The sequence below is a fragment of the Camelus bactrianus genome, chromosome 26 (genome assembly GCF_048773025.1).
Source record: "Camelus bactrianus isolate YW-2024 breed Bactrian camel chromosome 26, ASM4877302v1, whole genome shotgun sequence".
Taxonomy (NCBI): Eukaryota; Metazoa; Chordata; class Mammalia; order Artiodactyla; family Camelidae; genus Camelus; species Camelus bactrianus.
The window spans coordinates 26,591,927-26,609,383 of record NC_133564.1 but is presented as its reverse complement, the minus strand read 5'-3'; the positions used below and the strand labels follow the sequence as shown (position 1 = coordinate 26,609,383).

The following is a 17,457-nucleotide window of genomic DNA, read 5'->3' as shown; positions in this document are numbered from 1 at the left end:
TAAAATAGTGACTGTTCATTTTTAGCCTGACCGTGTGTGCCAGACAGGGTCTCTGACAAAGTGGAATGATGGGCCACCAAGTGGGTGTCAAGGTCCTGCTAAGGTCCTGGGGGCAACGTAACGGCATGTAAGTGTCACATCTTCATTGTGACTTTGGAAATTTTAAAAATGGCTGATAGGGCTCTAAGCGTCTGAGGACCAGGCTTTGGGAACACCGAGCTAGGTGGTCCCTCCTGATGCTGGTCTGAAATTTTTTCGGAGTGATTCCCCTCGTCTTGAATAAGGAGAGATGCTTACTACTGGATGATTTCAGAATGCTCTTATTTCCTCTAAAATTATTGTAAGACATACATTTAAGTACTTCAAAATGAAATAATCGTAATATGCTTGTAAGCATTTTGAGAAACGATGCATTGCTGTTTGAGATAATTAAAGATGTCATCCCTGAATGGTAAGGAAGCCAAGGGTAAGACTCTTAGTTAACAGCACTTGTCTGAATTCTGTCAGCCTGTAGAGGAAGACTGGATACAAGAGATTTTTTTTTTTTTATAAGTTTCTTTCTTTTTTTTTTTCCTCTCTCTAAAAGCTTAAACAGGAAAGCCAGGCTCTCAATTACTCTAGCTCATTTAGGATTCCTTCCTGGTACCTTCCTCAGCCCTAGGTTTCTTTTCCTTGTCAGTCAATGCCCCCTCCTCCACTCCTGTGTTCAAATAACCTTTGAGAGGAAGTCCTCTTTGCAGTACAAATTTCCACTTCTGTAGGAAGACAAGTAGAGCAAATTGGGTTACGACTGAGAATGACATTAAGGTGCCAGTGGAATAAGTTCTTATTTAGTTTCATTAGTTTCTTTGGAAAGTGCAAACTTAAATAGCCATATACATTCCCCTGGGCAGCACCAGGTCTCTCTTGTGTTTTATTTTTAGCCTTGACAAGAAAGCTGTCTTTGCCAATTTGCCTCCCAGTAGGTGATGGATGTTTCTTTCAGGATATTTATCCTGAAAGAAAGGCGTAGCAAGAATTACAATAACCTCCATTTATATAGTGCTTTTACGTAGTTTATATCATTTAATCTTTGTAGTAATCAGGCAAGACAAACTGGCATTATTTCTCCTAAACAAGGAACTTTAAGGTCGTAGGAGTTGCTTTGTTTAAGGTCACTCAGTGCATCAGTAGAGAAGCCAAAATTTGAATCCTTATCTGTCTGTCACCAGTGTCAAAGACTTTCCTGTCCAAAATGCTGCCTTAAGCTCTATCATTTACTCCAAGGGTAAGAAGGATTCCTCTGCACAGTACATGTGACGTCCTGAGTGAGCGCTGGACTGAAAATGGGCAAAAAGAGGTGGTGCTGCCTGGGAAGTGTCATCACTTGTAGGGGAGGCAGACAGAGGGACAAACAAAACTGCTAACTCAGCTTTCAGAGAGGCAATAAGCAGTGTTAGTGAAGGCAGAGTTGAGGCAAAATCATCGAAGGGGGAATGTTTATTTAGCAAATTCAAATGACCCATGTAAAAATTATTCGGGCTTAATAGCTTAGACACTCAAATATAGAAAAATGAGAGACCAATTAATCCCCTCGAAATGGTGAAGATTCTTAAAAAGTCGTAAGATGCAGTTTTGTGAAGAATGAGGGGAAATGAACTTCCCGTAGTTGCCTGTGGGTTTGTAAATTAGTACACCCTCCACAAGGGCAGTTTAGCGTATTTATAAGGAAACATAGTGTGAGCATGGGTCTGCCCTGCTGTGCTGGGCATTGTGCAAGGTGGTAGGAGAGTGATGGTAAGCCAGATACTGTTCCTGCTGCGGGGGAAACTAAATAAGCAGTAATGTGATCATTTGATGAAGTGTAAATGGTAGCCTTTCCTCTTTTTGTGATAACGGTGTATGTGTGCAGGTAGACTATTAAATATACCAGAGTTGAATGGGGTTTGTTTCATCTTTGTGTTGTAGAATATTATGGGATATTTATTGTCTTTTTAAAGTTTTCCTATATTTTTCAAATGCTCCTATATGAATGACTAGAATAATAAGGCTGTATCATGAAGTCCTGTCTTTATTACTGGCAGTGAAAATCAATCAGTTCATGAGCCAATAAGAATCAGGCCTGGGGGCATATTAAGATCTAGAAGTTCACGCCTGGTGCACTTGGGGGCGAGCCTCTGTGTGTCCGTCTGAGATCTGGATGGTGTCCTTCTCATTTCTTTTCCTGCATTTGTGTGGCCGAGGGGCTGGTACTTGGACACAAGTAGCCTTACTGGTTTTCAGTACAGTTGATCATTGAGACAGGGACTCAGCCTTGAGCCTGAGCTCTGTTGGCTAATGAGCTTGCCCTTCCTCTTACCTCTGCCCAAGAAGGGAGCTTGGTCCCCAGGACCCCGAATTTCTGGTTGGATATCCCTGGATACATCTCTAGGAATACCTGAGGAACTCTCTAGTGCTTTGGATCTGGAGATTGTTTTTAGAATATCCTGTTGTCATGTTCTTTCACCTCCTGCATTAGAGTCAAGCGAGTTCATGCTTCTAGACTCAGAGATTTGGACTTTTAGGTCCTGCTTGCCCTCCAAGGAGAGCAGCTTACTCACTGAATTGGTTCCTTAATCCCATCACCTGACATTCTGGAGCATCCTTCTCTTCTGCTGGCTTGTTGGGAGACCCCAGAATGCCTTGCAGAATGTGGCTTATCACACACGCCCACTCCAACTTCCTCGTTGGCCATCCACCCATCCTCTGCTTAATCATGAGCTTTCCCTCAGCAACACCTCAAGCTTCTCATTTACACCTCCCGATTTTGTACTCAGTCTGCACAGAAACTTGATATTTATGATAATTGGCAAACGTTTTCCCCTAAAAGTTAAATTGAATAATTACAAGGCTGTATGACGCTAATATTCTTTTTAGGAAGTGATGAAATATCCTCATTGAGGACATTAAATAAAAAGTAATCAAAGTATCTTGCAAGTTCTAAGATTTATGTGCTACCTGATTGTTCTATAATTTAAATGATGGTTTATTTCTCTTTCGGATCCACTAACAATAACAGAACTTAATTTTTAAAGAATTTGAAATAGCAAATGCCTAAGGCAAATATTCTTGGGAAAATTTAAAATAAAGGACAAAATGTATCTAGATAGCACTGTGACATTAAATGAATTTGAAAGTTGGCTTGTGTATTAAGCTTGTTCTCAGGATAGAAACGTTTGCTCTGAAAGTCAAAATTCCCCGTAGTTAGTTTCACAATGGGGTCCTATCTTTAGTCCCAGAAGGAGAAGATAAATTGAGGCACTGTATTAATTATTTGACAGTACACGGCAGCGATGATTTATCACCATTTTGGTGAAGTTCACTTATTTGCATAAAATAATTAGGACCAGCAACCTTCAAGTTATTTATTCTAGAAGGATCAATGACAATGTATTCATTGTTGAAAACTCCAGTATTAGGAGGTTTGCACTAAGAGAGGTCATGTTTGTGTTAGGGATCCGTGATCGACTCAAAGTCTGCCTGATTCTCATGAAACTCAGCGGGATTTAGATTTCTATATTCACATTTCTATGCTATTAAGCCTGAGTAGTTTTCATATAAGCCATTTGAATTTGCAAAACAACCACTATCCCTTCAGTGATTTTTTGCCTCAGTTCTGCTATTACAGGTATTATTTATTGCCACTTTAAGTCTTAGCCTCTTAGTTAAGCTGTTTCTTCTCTTTTTCTCTCACATCTTAATTTCTGGCCATCTCATTTCTTACTGTTTCCTGAGTATACCTGTTACCAATTATCAAAGCAGCAAAAGAAAAAAATGTTGAATTAAGTTGGATTTTCTGTGCTAGAGATCTGAAAATTGTATTTATTTCAGAATAAGAAAATCACTTTTCCTCTTCAGCATATTTGACACATTTTCATAGTACACACAAATGACCCAAATGTTACCTTCCTTCCCCTTAAGAATCAACTACCCCCTCAGATATATTTAGGAAAGAAAAGGGATCTGTTCCACATCCAACCCTGAGTCATCCTTGTTGAGAGGGTCTTGCCTGTTGCTACACCCCAGGCTCCTAACGCCATTGGTTGCTCCGAACTCCAGGACCACCTTCTCAGTAGGGTTAAGAATTTGGATCTGTTGGCCTTAGCCAGGAGGATGATGTGAGAACGACCAGGCTTTCCTTTATTATTTGTAGTAGACCTTTGTCTTTCTTTTTGATGACCGGGTCTTGGAACCTCCTAACTATGTTGGTAGAATTACCGTGTTTTGAGGCAGAGCCTGCTTCTCACTTGCATATGGCACTAGGTGGTCATATTTCCATCATCCTTTGCAGCGAGGGCTAGATGACGGCCACCATCCATCCCACACACAGACGGAGTTAGAAGCTACTTCTGTGAAGAAGGAAGCCCTTCCAGGGATCTGTGGGCACAGTTACAGATCTGTGGAGGCAGCTCCCAGGGGCAGCCGGGGCAGTGGTGTCTGTGGCACTGGTGGGGGGTCCAGCGTCCGTGGTGCCGATCTTAGAAGCTGCAGTGTTGCCTATAGTGATGGAAGCAGTGATGTCTTGGGCCAATTCTGTGGCATTACTTGAGCTTTATACCTGGCTGCATGGCCCCAGAGCCTGATTCTCTGCAACCCAACATCCTTTATGTTAATTTTTCAATTTTAATATAACTTAAAACTGACAGAAAATTTGCAAGAATCTGTAAGAAATTCCTATATACTTTCGGTTTAGGTTTTTAAAAACTCTTCCTTCAAAAAAATTTTTTTTGGAAGTAATCTCAGGCTTTCATAGAATTTGCAAAGATAGAAAATAGAGTGCCCATATATCCTTCACCCAGCTTCTCCCAATGACAACTTACAAAACTGTAGCGTAACTATCAAAACTAGGAGATGGATACAAATTATTAGCTCAGCTACAGACTTTATTTGGATTGCACCAGTTCTTATGTGCACTTTAAAAAGTGTATATAGTTCTACAGGATTTTATCTCCTATATAGATTTGTGCAACCACCAGCACAATCAGGACATGACATTCCATTGCCCCAGAGAAGCTCCCTTCACTTCCACTTTGTAGTCACAGTCTCCTCGAAACGTTACCCTTGGCAACCCTTTGGTCCATTCCCCATCACAGTTTTGTGATTTCAAGAGTATTATGTAAATGGAATCGTGCAGTTTGCAAGCATATTCATCTCCTAAGGACAGATTACTATTCTAAGATAGTAATTCTTAGAAACAATTCAGCCTTACTCCAAAATAAAGAAAAGAAGCATTTTCTAAGCACACCATATTCTGTATAAATTCTCCTACCCACTGTCTCCACTTTGGAAACAATGCTTTATATTAGCACACAAAAGAATCTCCTGTGTGCAGATGATGGCCAGATATGGGGTCTCAGAGGTCTGTTTCATTGAAATGCCAGACACACATCTATGTACTCCTGCTGCTGCCTTCAGAGAACTAAAATGCCAAAGAGAAGCTTTGAAATAAACTTTTTTTTTAAACTTTAGGCCATATTAAATTCTTTGGCATGGCATCCTTTTCATTAATTTCCATTCATTAATAAAAAGGTGGGACAAAAAGTAGTGTCAAGTTTTATCACCTTCTTTGTCAACAGCAAACCTCAAAGGATGGAAATATGTCTGTGTGTTCCTTCAGTTACATAAAAAGGATGCAGTGGACACTTTGTTAATATTCCTTTACAACCTAAGGTACCACCTCTCTTTCTTCATTTTGTTACCAACACATGTCCTCTTTCATAAGGGAACACTCCCATCACAGCTGACTCAATTTAGTAGAAACAGCAATTTCACGTAACTCTCCTTGGGCTGACCCAGACACATTCATTTACCACTAGTGTGTCTTCTCGTCTTTGTGGTGATTTTTTCTTTGCCTCATTTGGCCCTTTGCTAGCCATTGACTTCTGCCTGGAACTCAGTGTAGTGTCTAAGTGCTGGAGATTGCAAATTCAATGCAGATAGGAGATTTAGAAAGACAAGAGGCATATAAAAGATGGTTTTTAATTTATCCATATGTGAGTATTGAAGTGATTTTTATTTAAAAAATAGTTATTACTATATAAAATAAACAAGTCCTACTGTGTAGCACAGGGAACTATCTTCAACATCTTGTAAATAGTCTATAATGAAAAAGAAAATGAAAAGAAATATATGTATATACATAACTGAACCACAATGCTATAGATACATCAGAAATGAACACAACATTGTAAATTGAGTATATTTCAATTTAAAAAATAGTGTACTAATTATATGGTGATTTTATTACATATGGGGATACCGGTATATAAGATGAATTTCCTGTAAGCTTGTACAGGACTTTTACACGAGTGTGCTTACAAACTGCTCCAGAGAAAACCTGAGAATCTAGGAATGATGGGAAGGGTTAAACTAGCCAGAGTTTTGTTGTGAGAACCTTTGTAATAATCATTCTTAACAAAGATGGGTGTTTTTGCTCCCAGAGAGGCATATCAGAGTTACTTGGATGAATTTTTGAAAATGTACAACGGATTATAAGGATTTTGCTGGTCTCACCCCTCTGAGTTGAGAGTCAGCTGTGCAGTGATTCTGTTTTACCACAAAGAATGTGCTGTTCCTTGGTTGTGCCAAAGCCGAAATGAGATTATGAATTACTAGGTTAAAGCTTTAACAATCTTAGTTGATAAGATTCAGATAAAACTGGGGATGAGGTCATACACTACAGAAAGATAAACTTGAAACTGGCCTTTTTGTCAATTGCCTGTGAAAATCAAGGGAAAATGCAGAGGGCATAAGAAATTAACTGTTTTGTGCTTATGTAGGGGTCAGAACAAAAGTGTTGCTAGAAATTAGCTCTGAGGGGCCTAGGAACTCACTCTTCAGGGTGGGGAGGTAAGCCAGGATCTGTGAAGTTGTACCCCCAATTTTTTTTTTCTAGCTTGGAATATCAGAAACCTTTACCTCGAGCGTGACTATCTTTATTCCTTTGTTACTGTCTAAAATAATTTCTTCTTCGTTTTCCTTTTGTGTTGAATAACATTCTCTGGACATCATTTTCTTGTCTCTGCTAAATAAAGTATTTTTGTCCATGTGTGGGCAGTTGGTGAACCGGAGGAAATCGGGAATTCTAGAGCAGTGCTGGCCAACAGGACTTCCTCTGACAATGGAAATGCTCTGTACCTGTGCTGTCCACTGTGGTAGCCCACTGACCACTGGCCAACCGAGCATTTGAATTGTGACTAGTGTGACCAAGGAACTGAATTCTAAATTTTATTTAATATTAATTTAAATGACCACAGGTGTCTAGTGGGTTCATTATGAAACAGCTCAGCTCAAGGGGGAAGATAAACTCAGGTGAGACAGTCAGGGCTTCTTTAAATTATGATCCCTCTCACCTAGAGATCTTCTTTCCAGAGCTCTTCACTTTCAAAATCTTAGAAATTTTATAATTTGTTTCCTTGAAGAAAGACATTGATTTGTAAGCTCTCTCTGAATTACTTTGCTCAACGTTTTAGAGTTTGAATGTGCAAAGCTCCTTTACCATGTGCTCTTTATTTCAGGAATGCCTGTTCATTCCCTGTTAACCTGACCACACAGCATCCTTCCCCATATTCAAGCTCACAGGAGTTGTGTAAGGAGGGTTGGATATATAGACACTGAACATCCTCAGCTTGCAAGAGGCTCACCCACAGAGGTTCACTTGTGAATTATGGTTTTGAAACTTAGGGTAGGTTTCCGCTCTGACTCAGCTTCCAGGAGCAGTCTACTAAACTCATTTACCCGAAAATGGAAGTGAAAGTATATTTGCTTTACAAAATAATCGAAACCAATAAAGTTGCAATTCTAAACTGAAAAGAAAACCAGTGTGACAGTTTTCTATTTTGAGTGCAAGAGACAGAAATAGAGGGACCCACGCCTGATGTGCAGTTTCCTGGAGAGTGAGGGAAAAGAAAGAATGTAGGTGAAGAAGACAGTATATTAGAGAGTTCAGCAAACCAGCTTTGAAGTAGCACCTTCACCACTGGTGGGTGAGGAATAAGTGTGGGTAGAGGGCAGCTGTCCAAGGAGAGGTGCTGAACGTTTCTAAGCTGACAACTCAAAACTGGTTGGGGAAGGAGTGAAATAATACCTATACTCTCAGTAGCTTTTAACTTTTTTTTTTTTTAACAGGACTCAAAAAAAAAAAAAAAAAAAAAAACCCAAAACCTGAATAACATAGGACTTAATTTCTTCTCCATAAGCTTTAGGAATTAGTCTTATCAGGCAGGCTTGGCAAGCCTATCCTCCCCATGGGTTTGGGAAGAAGAGAAAAATATGTGAGAAATGTCTTGGTTGTAATCGTATCTCCAGCATGCGGCATGGGGTCTGATGGAGCAGTGGGTGACTACGTGACTGCAGTGTTAATGGCTGGGTGAAGGCTCTCCTGTGTTTGTCCAGAAAGGAAACAAAGCAGTGGCTCTGACCTGTGGACATTTGTCTGCGTTCTTCTGGGGGTTCAGGATTACTAGTAATTTGCCTCTAGAAACCACATGTCAGTAGAATTTCCTTAGGATCTTCTGTAGAGCTAGAGATAGTCTAGATTTGGGTCTTAGTTACAGTTAAAGTTGATAGAAGCTTTTACTTGTATGGAGTTCGGTCTTCATTTAACGTCTTTGGATTCTCCGTGCACTCTCCTTTCTGTACTGTGGTCTGCTTTACACATTTGATAAATGGAAGGTTCTCAGAGGCTTGTCATCAAACTGACACCTATGATTTATCTCTGGGTGAGCGAGACTTGGAAAAAAATGCAGCCTTCAGTCGACCATGGGGATGAGCTGCGGTTTTTCATGGTCTGACTGAAGTTCTGGTTAGCCTTCAACTGCTTCCTGGGATGCTGCTGTCATTTTCAGATAGGGGGAAAAAAATGATACCATAAATGAAAACTTAGAAACAGATTGTTTTGCCTTAAACCAATTGGCCTAACATCAACTTATCTAAAATTTAACCTCCTCTGAGAATTTCTCCATCCATTCAGGCATCCCTTCCCCCTGCCCCATACTTTTGAGATTTTATATTTTCAAAACGTTTTGATCGAATATACTAGGCTGACTTCTGCTTTTGGACAATGTGGAGTAATGGGGACAGATTTATCCTCTTGACTGAAACAACTGAAAAAAACCCCAAAATATATGAAAACAATGATATTCAGACGTTGGACCCCAGGCAGCACAAGGCAGTGGTCCCTCAGAGAGGGCAAACACATGAGCTGAGCCCTGTGGTTGCCCCAGCTGACTTCCTGGGGAGAGTTTTAGGCTGCTGTGCTGGAAGGGGGAACCCACGTGAACTGATGATAGTTAATTCCTGGATACTGTGTAATTACATTTGTAAACTTTCCAGGTGGACCTTTGTACTAGAGATGGTCCCGTAAAGGTTTATGTTCCGACCATGTCCACATCCTTCTTCTGGGGAAAGCAGCACTCTCCCCCTTCCTTCTGATGAAAGTTAGGATGGCGTAGCGTGTGCAATGATCAGTGAATATATCCCTCATCCTCTGGTTTTGACTGACTGGGCCAGGGATCAGTGTTCATGCTTAGGTGGAAAATAAAAGCATTGCTTGGCAAGAACTTTGACCCCAAAATCTTGCTCTGTATTGGATAGTAACAAATTAAGCCACTCAGATCTTCTCTCTTGGAGAGCATAAATGTCAACAGAAAAGGAGGATGCCTAGAACTCAGGTTGTGTCTTAAAAGACTGAGCTATTATTTTGGTTCAACATGAGGCTGGATATAAATCCCCGATCTTAGTAGACCCCAGTGCAGAGTGACTACATCATTGCCGAGATGATTCTTCTGTTTTCTCTCACAATAAATTACTATCACCAAAGGTAATACCTTTATGTTTTTTCTTATGACCTAAATGGCTTTTTTATTCTTATAAATAATAATAGCTGTGATTGAGTGCTTACTATGAGCTAAGCGCACATGTTGTAGCATCTCCCCAGCAGTCTTGTAGAAAAATATATGATTATTACTTGTAAAGTTTTATAGATTATAACCCAAGATCAAATTATTAGTATGTATCAGAGCTGGGATTCAAACCCAAGTTCAAGTTCATCTTTTTATTAGTTTATATCCTTTTTCTTCCTCTGGTTACTTGCCATTGATCAATATTTCTTTCACCCAAGTTAATTAGGACACTTAAAAAAAATTGAAACTCAGGGTGTATACTTGACTCAAGCTCTGGTTTCAATTTTTTTTTTTTATTCTTGGATAGTTATTATTAAAATTGGATCTATTTTTTCCTGGATGAGTTGTCAGCTATTAAAATTCCAGTGAGAATGCTTGTGAATAACCATTTTTCCAAGTAATTAAATAAGAGATTATCTTCTTTTTGAGAAAATGTTAGCTGCCAGCAAACATGTTTTCAGCTAATAGATTTTAAATTAAACTCACTGTGAGTGGTATTTTACCTCTAGGTAGGAGAATTGAATTCTTCTCAGAAAGATGAATATTTCTAATCAAAGACACACGCAAACAGTTCTCATTTTCAGGTAGAAGCTTTTTAGATGGAATTGTATGTTAAGGAAAGATCATCAGTTGTAATCTGTTAATTAAGTGTGGTTTGAAAAGGTGATTTCAAAAAGTTCAATTGGGAAAGTTCAATGCAGAAAATATAATTTGTTTTAGGATATATTCTGTATATCCTCACAACTTAGATTAGTAAATTTGTGTCTTTGGGGGACTATTAATTCAATAAAAATCTGGCATGGTTTAGAATATAAGGAAATCTGGAAGATGAGCTGTTGGACTGCACAACGGAAGGGGCTTGAATTCTTTGGTATTTTTGGCAAAGGACAAATAATTGCTGTCAGTTTTCCAAAGAATTACAGAGGGAGACTAGGAAAGGAAATACTGTAGAAATTCTCCCAAAGCATCCACAGACTCTCAGACAGTCTCCCATATTATACTTTTTCTAAGATTAAAAGAAAAAAAAACTATACGTTAGGACTTCAGCACTTTGAGACTATTGAGAGGAGAATGTTTTAGAAAAGTCGTTGTTTGAAAAACCTAACTATAAAACATCAGCAGTCTCCTTCAGTTGGACCCTCTTTTTGAGAGCCTTGTGCATGAATTTTTGGTCATTTTAAGGATTAAAGAAATCTTATTAGGGAAGTTAACTTATCATTAATTGTCATTTTTATTAAAATATTGCAGCAAATACTGAAAAATCAAGTAATACTAAAAAGCATACAGTAATTGAGTCTCCCTTTCAGCCCAGACTCAGGAAGGTGATCATCATCAACAGTTTCTCTGTGTCTTTCATAAAAATTTTCAGTTGTTTATATATATATATATATATATATATATATATATATATATATATATATATATATATATATATATATACATACACACACACACACACACATTTTCTGCAATATATTTATATATAAAACTAAGTAGACTATATTTATATATTACTGAATAGAATATCTTAGTGATACCTTCATATCAAAATGTACATACGTACTTCATTCTTTTTAACTGCTGTATACTATTCTTTTATGTAGGCATAATGTTATTAATTTAACCAGTCCCCTACTGGCAGACAATTAAGGGTTCTTTGAGATCTTTGCTATGGTTATGCTGCAATGAATATTCCTGTATATATGTCTTTGGTAGTGTCCAAATATACTTGTTAGGTACATTTTTAGAGGTGGAATTGCCACTCTAGAGAGTATCTTCATATTTAATTTTGATCTTGTCAAATTACCCTCCAAAGAAATTTTTGCTAATTATATTTCTATCAAAAATGAATGTGATTCTTCATCCATATGGTGAAACTGATCTTTGTTAATCTTCTAGGTGAAAATAAAATGTTGTTTTACTTTGTACACCACTGATATTTGAAATCAGAGCTGAAAAACTTTGCAAATTTTTTAACTATTTATTTCTTCTATGAAATGAATGTTTTGCTCCTATATCTATTTTTTTTATTTTTTCCCTCAATTGATTTGTAAGAATGCTTCCTAAATGACAGAAATTATCAAAATACACTTTCTTACTATATTTTTTGGTGAAATTAATACATGTCTATGACACTACCAGTAGTGACTAATGTTTAAGTTTGATTAGTCTTTGATGAATATTGACACAGTAACTTCACGCTAATTTGTTAGAAGTCAAAAGAGATAATGTTCCATATGCATCATTTGTTAACTGATGTATCCTTTTTGTATACTTTGCAGTAAAAATTTTGTAAAGAGCAACATATAGGTGCTAGGGATTATTCTGCTCTGTTAGAGTCAGTTTTCCAAAGAATTAACAGAAGAAGACTAGGAAAGGAAATACTGTAAAAATACTTACATTTAAAATTCTTAAATTCTCCTTGGACGCAAGCGGCTTCCTCACAGCTCGTGCTGTGAGGACGAGAGGAAAGCCCTCTGCAAATCTCCAAACCTCTGTCTCCGTGCAGCTCTCTCCTTTCTGGTCCTTTGCCATGTGAACTCTAGGCGCCTGACCCTCCTCAGACTCCCACCTCTGTCTCCTCAGTTTAGAGAGACTCATACTCAATCCAGATTTATTTCCAACATTTCAGCAAAATAGCCAGTACATTCTTTTTGCTCAAACCAGATTGCATAAGCATTTTTGTTGCTTGCACTGAAGGAGTCCCACCTGTTCCTTAGGCTTCATGGAGCTATTTTTTTATAACATGTTTTGACATATAGAGTAAGAATTCCAGCCCAGCTTACAGGACCTCTGCAGGGGGCCGTTAAAATTATAGTTAAGGGCCTTTTTGTCTGTCTAATTCAAGAGTAATTTGAACCTACTAGAGGGATGAATAGACTAAATAACTTGATGTCATCTTCCGCAAATATTGTTCTCTCCAACTATTAAATGTTATGTAGATTGACATTATTTACTTCATCTTATTATGAATATTATACATACTCAGTGTAAAACACATACACATGCATGTAAGTATACACATCACCACCATTAAAAATTATAAATTAGAAAATAAAGATCATCCAAAATATTATGATTCAGTGATAGTGCCCATCTCTGTTTCACAAGGAAATTCTCAACTTGGCAGATGTCTGTAAGCACAGTACACAAGGCCCCCATTCTGTTCTTGCCCCCATTCTCTTCTTCCTTCCTTTTATCATGCTTCATACAACTTAAATTTTAATTTGGTTAATCCTCCACCTTTCTTCCAGTTAGTTGGTCTTTTTTGTGTGTCTTCTCTGTGAAAACTTACCCTACCCCAACGTTATAACTGTATTTTCATCCATATTCTTCTAAAATTTTTGAAGTTTCCTTTTAACATTTAGGAGCTGAATCTACTTGGAATTGATCTTTGTATATGGTGTGAGGTAGAAATCTTATATGTATATAAATAGTGTATATATATATATTTTTTCTCTACAGATAATGTTTCCAGCTCATTTACTGAGCAGTCTGTTTTCCCCATTTTGATTTGTGTTGCCCACCTTGGGCAATACATGGGTCTGTTTCTGGGGTTCTTTCTTTTAATCCTTTGGTCATTTTGTCTGTGCTTGCAACACAGTGTTAATGACTCACTATGTAAAGCGGTCCTAGCGGATAGCACAAGCCTCGTCACATTCTCCATCCGAATCAGCTTGACTGTGCTTGGTCCTTCGCGCTTCCACATGAATCTTGGTAGACTTCTCTAGTTTACTGCATACCCACAGCGCACAAAATCTGTGGGCGTTTTGGTCCAAATTCAACTCTGAGTTTATAGATTAATTTGAGGGAGAATTGACATCTTTTTGACACAAAATCATGCAGCTCGTGAAAGTCACATAGCTACTCATTTATTTGGTTCTTCTTTTAGGAGTTTTAATACCATGTTGTTAGTTTCTTCATAGACGTTTTTAGACTTAGTCCTATATTTTTTGCTGTTACTTTGTTGGGATATCTGTTTATTTTTTTATGGAAACAGAACATTGTATTGTAGCATGAAACAAGGGTATATTGCTTCAAAAAGAGTGTGACCCACAATTCAGACTGCTCCTGAAGGATGAAGACGGAGAAGTGGCTGCTGAATTTTGACAATTAGAAAGACATTGGTCTCACCCTACGAGTCTGTATATTGGCTTTGGAGTCAGATACATTTGCATTTGAATTCCAGTACCACCTGTTATTAAGCCATATGGGTTGAACTACTCTTTTGAGTCCAATGATAGAGTCTTTACCCCAGGATTATTGTGTGGGTTACGTGAGTTAAAATGTATAAAGCATATAATGTTTTGCAGCTAGTAAGGTGTGAAGAAAAGAGGAAGATACGATGGCAGATTAAAAGAACATTAGAATGGAAAACAGGATTTATATTAGACCATCAAAGAGTTAAACCTGTGGGTAGGAAAAGGGGAGAATTCTAGTAAATAAATAGACCTGGAAGATAGTTAAAACAAGGCTGATCAAATAAGAGTAATCCAAGCAGAGTGGACGGTCTCAGAAGCAGACAGCGTGACAGAGCAGAAAATGAGATGAAGGAGGAGACAATTGGCCCAAACAGGGAAACACAGTACTTTGGAGCCAATTAGCATAGTGCCAAGTACCCTTACACTTGTCCACATCGCATAAACGTGTGTTTGAATTTCATTGTATTACATTTTGTTTCAAAATGATACCATTAAAAAATAGTTAACATGTTCTTAGTAATGAGAGAACCGTGTTTTAAACTCTGCAGTGTACTGAAAACTATTAACCTGAAAAGCAAATGTTAGTGTTATGGTTTGGATTAAGCTGTCTAGAATATTCAATAAATCAGAATCACTTATTGCGTGGTGACAGTATGTGAAGGAACTTTTATTATAGTTTAGTGGTGTATTTATTTGGGTTGTTAAGGCCCCTCCAAAGAGTAACTGGGACTGAATGGATGACAAACTTGGAAAGATTATGAAGTTAAAGAGAAGAGGAGATAAAGCAAAAGAAATAAATCCTTAATCCTTTGTTCAAGAAATGTTTAGTCTTATTGTGTCCAATAAATCAGGGAAGCCCAATCAAAATGTCAAGATTCAATAAGCATCATCCTCTCTGTAACTCATTCTTATTTTCCCCCTGTTTTCTTTCTTAACAACAATTCTTTGTATTTCTAATTTTAACCAGACCAAGCCTCCTTGCAACTCTTTGCATTTTAAGTCACATTTATATGAGGGGATGACTCTAGGGGAAGAAAGAAAAGAAGGAATGAAGGAGGGAAGTAGGAAAGGAAGATAGGAAACAAGGAAGGAAGGAAAGAAAAAAGATGGTAGAGAAATAAGGAAGGAAGGGTCAACTGCAAACAAGAGCAGAAGTATGGACAGCAACATAAACGGACACCACCAGTTCCCCAAGTTTGCTATACCTTTTAAAAGGAATTTTTTTGATCAACTAAGAGCATGTGTTGCTCTCTTATGGATTCACGATGCATATTAACACATTAAGGGCACTGAGAAGACATCAGTTTAACTTTAATTTAACATTTCTTAAATGCACGTTCATGGTACACACATGGTTCCTTGTGTAACAACCATTAATGCCATAGTGATTTAATTCTCACAGTGCACACTTCAGGAAAAACTGGAGTTCACAATTTCATTTGCACGTATTATTGAATTTTATTTTCTTCCCCTTAAGCACAAATTCTCTTCTTTCTTTCTTCCAGCTCTATTGAGATATCATTGGCATATAACACTGTGTAAGTTGGAGGTGTATGCCATGTTGATTTGATAGACTTATGCATTGCAAAAATGATGATCATGACGTTAGCTAACGCTGCCATCACATCCCATAATTACCATTTCTTTTTTTGTGGTGAGAACATTTAAGATCTATTCTCTTAGCAACTTTCAAGTATATAACAGTGTATTATTAACTATAATCATCATGCTCCCCAGAATTTACTCATCTTATTACTAGAAGTTTGTATCTTTTGACAGATATTCTTATCTTTGGCTGTCTTGTTGTGCTGTATTGATTGTGATGGATGTCACTTTATAATACTCAGGATCCACTACTCCAGGAAATACTGCCCAGCTAAGCCCAGAGGAAAGACTAGGAGCACAATCTGGTGCTTCTGGTGTAGTTGTCTGGTTCCTCCACAAACCCTAGGACCCGGAGCAGTTCTATTTCATGTAGACCAGCATAGTTTCTCTTTGGTGGACCTCAACTTGAATTCCAGGTGGCAGACAAGCAGGGACCTGCAAAGGGATATATATGGTGGAAGCAACTGGTCAAAGTCTTTCACAACTTCCTCTGTCCTAATCAGAAGCAGAACACGTGCAGAATAATATATGTTGTGTTAACATTAAGCCGTAGTAATAAGAAAATATTTGGATGGATGACAAGACTTCAAACACAGTTGCCTTTTATCATACATGAATTTAAAACAATTTGTATCTAACAAAATGAAGAACTCTTAAACGTCGAAGCGCTTGACAGGGAAGAAAGCCCTTGCTCCTATAAATGTGCCTGCCATGGCAACACGAGTTTTAAATCTGTGAAGAGCTAATACCAAGTGGCAGGTTCTCTAGGTCAACCCTGTAAATGCAAGGCATTATTTGATTTAGATATAAGATTTTCATCACTTAATCCTGCAATTCAGTGAGATATCTTTATTCTAACCTGAAATTCTTTTTTGGAAAACTTGAATCACAAATAGAGATATTAGCGAGAGAGAATGATTTGTTAAACTCATGAGACAGTTGTTTTAGGGATTAGCACTGTGCGTATAAAACCTGTAGATTGAAGATCAGATTTTATGGCAAGCATATTTTGAGTTTAAAAAAGAAGAGGAAAAATCTTTTTGTATGCTTTCTTATGGCACATACTGTCTAAATTTTTTTTCTTTTGGGGGTGCTATTAAAAAGCATTATCACTAACAAGAAGTAAAAGTTACTAGTTAATCCAGAATTTGCTCAGTATAAAGGTGGACTTGTTGAGTCAAAAGTGAGTCCCCCCAGTCATCCCAGGAAAAAAAGCATTTCCCCATTTGGGACACTGTTACTAAAGTGATTCTTAGACTCTGAAACGGAGTGATTCTTTTGTAGAAATGCATAGTAATCTAATTAGAAAACATAAAAGCACTAAATAATACATGCCTCACATTTAACCATAGGGAAGTTCAGTGACCTCTAAAAGATGTGTTGGCTGTGTTTGTACTGAGGGGTTTCGAGGACAGGTGTCAGTGTTAATGTCCTCACTGGAGTTGTGGGTGGAACATGTACGGTAGTAATAGTACTAAAGTGTGCTTAGAATAATCTGGAATCTTCCAATTGGACTAGTTTTTGAGTGAATAAATCAGATTTGGGTGTTATTAGTTACGATGCTAATCGACTCCTTGGTATGCCTCCGTCTTCACGGATGTTGTGAGTTGCATTTCCCTGCTGTTACTTTGCACCTGCGTGATGGTGCGATGTCTGAGCAACACCAGGTAGTAGACTTTGTGGGGCAACCCGCCAGCCACAGCAGAAGCACCAGATTGTGCTCCTGCTCC

General features: G+C 38.0%; 1 protein-coding gene across 30 annotated transcripts in view; it reads left to right on the top strand.

The window, feature by feature from the left end:
* The window catches only part of POFUT3 (protein O-fucosyltransferase 3), a 356,913-nt gene that overhangs the window by 157,750 nt on the left and 181,706 nt on the right, over positions 1–17,457 (top strand). Inside the window, exon 5 of one of the 30 annotated variants that reach the window (XM_074353456.1) lies at positions 7,536–7,715. The exons of the other annotated variants lie outside the window; for them this stretch is intronic. The gene's annotated coding sequence lies outside the window, so the exon portion shown is untranslated. Of the gene's footprint in view, positions 1–7,535; positions 7,716–17,457 lie in introns of those variants that run through there. 30 annotated transcript variants of the gene reach the window in all.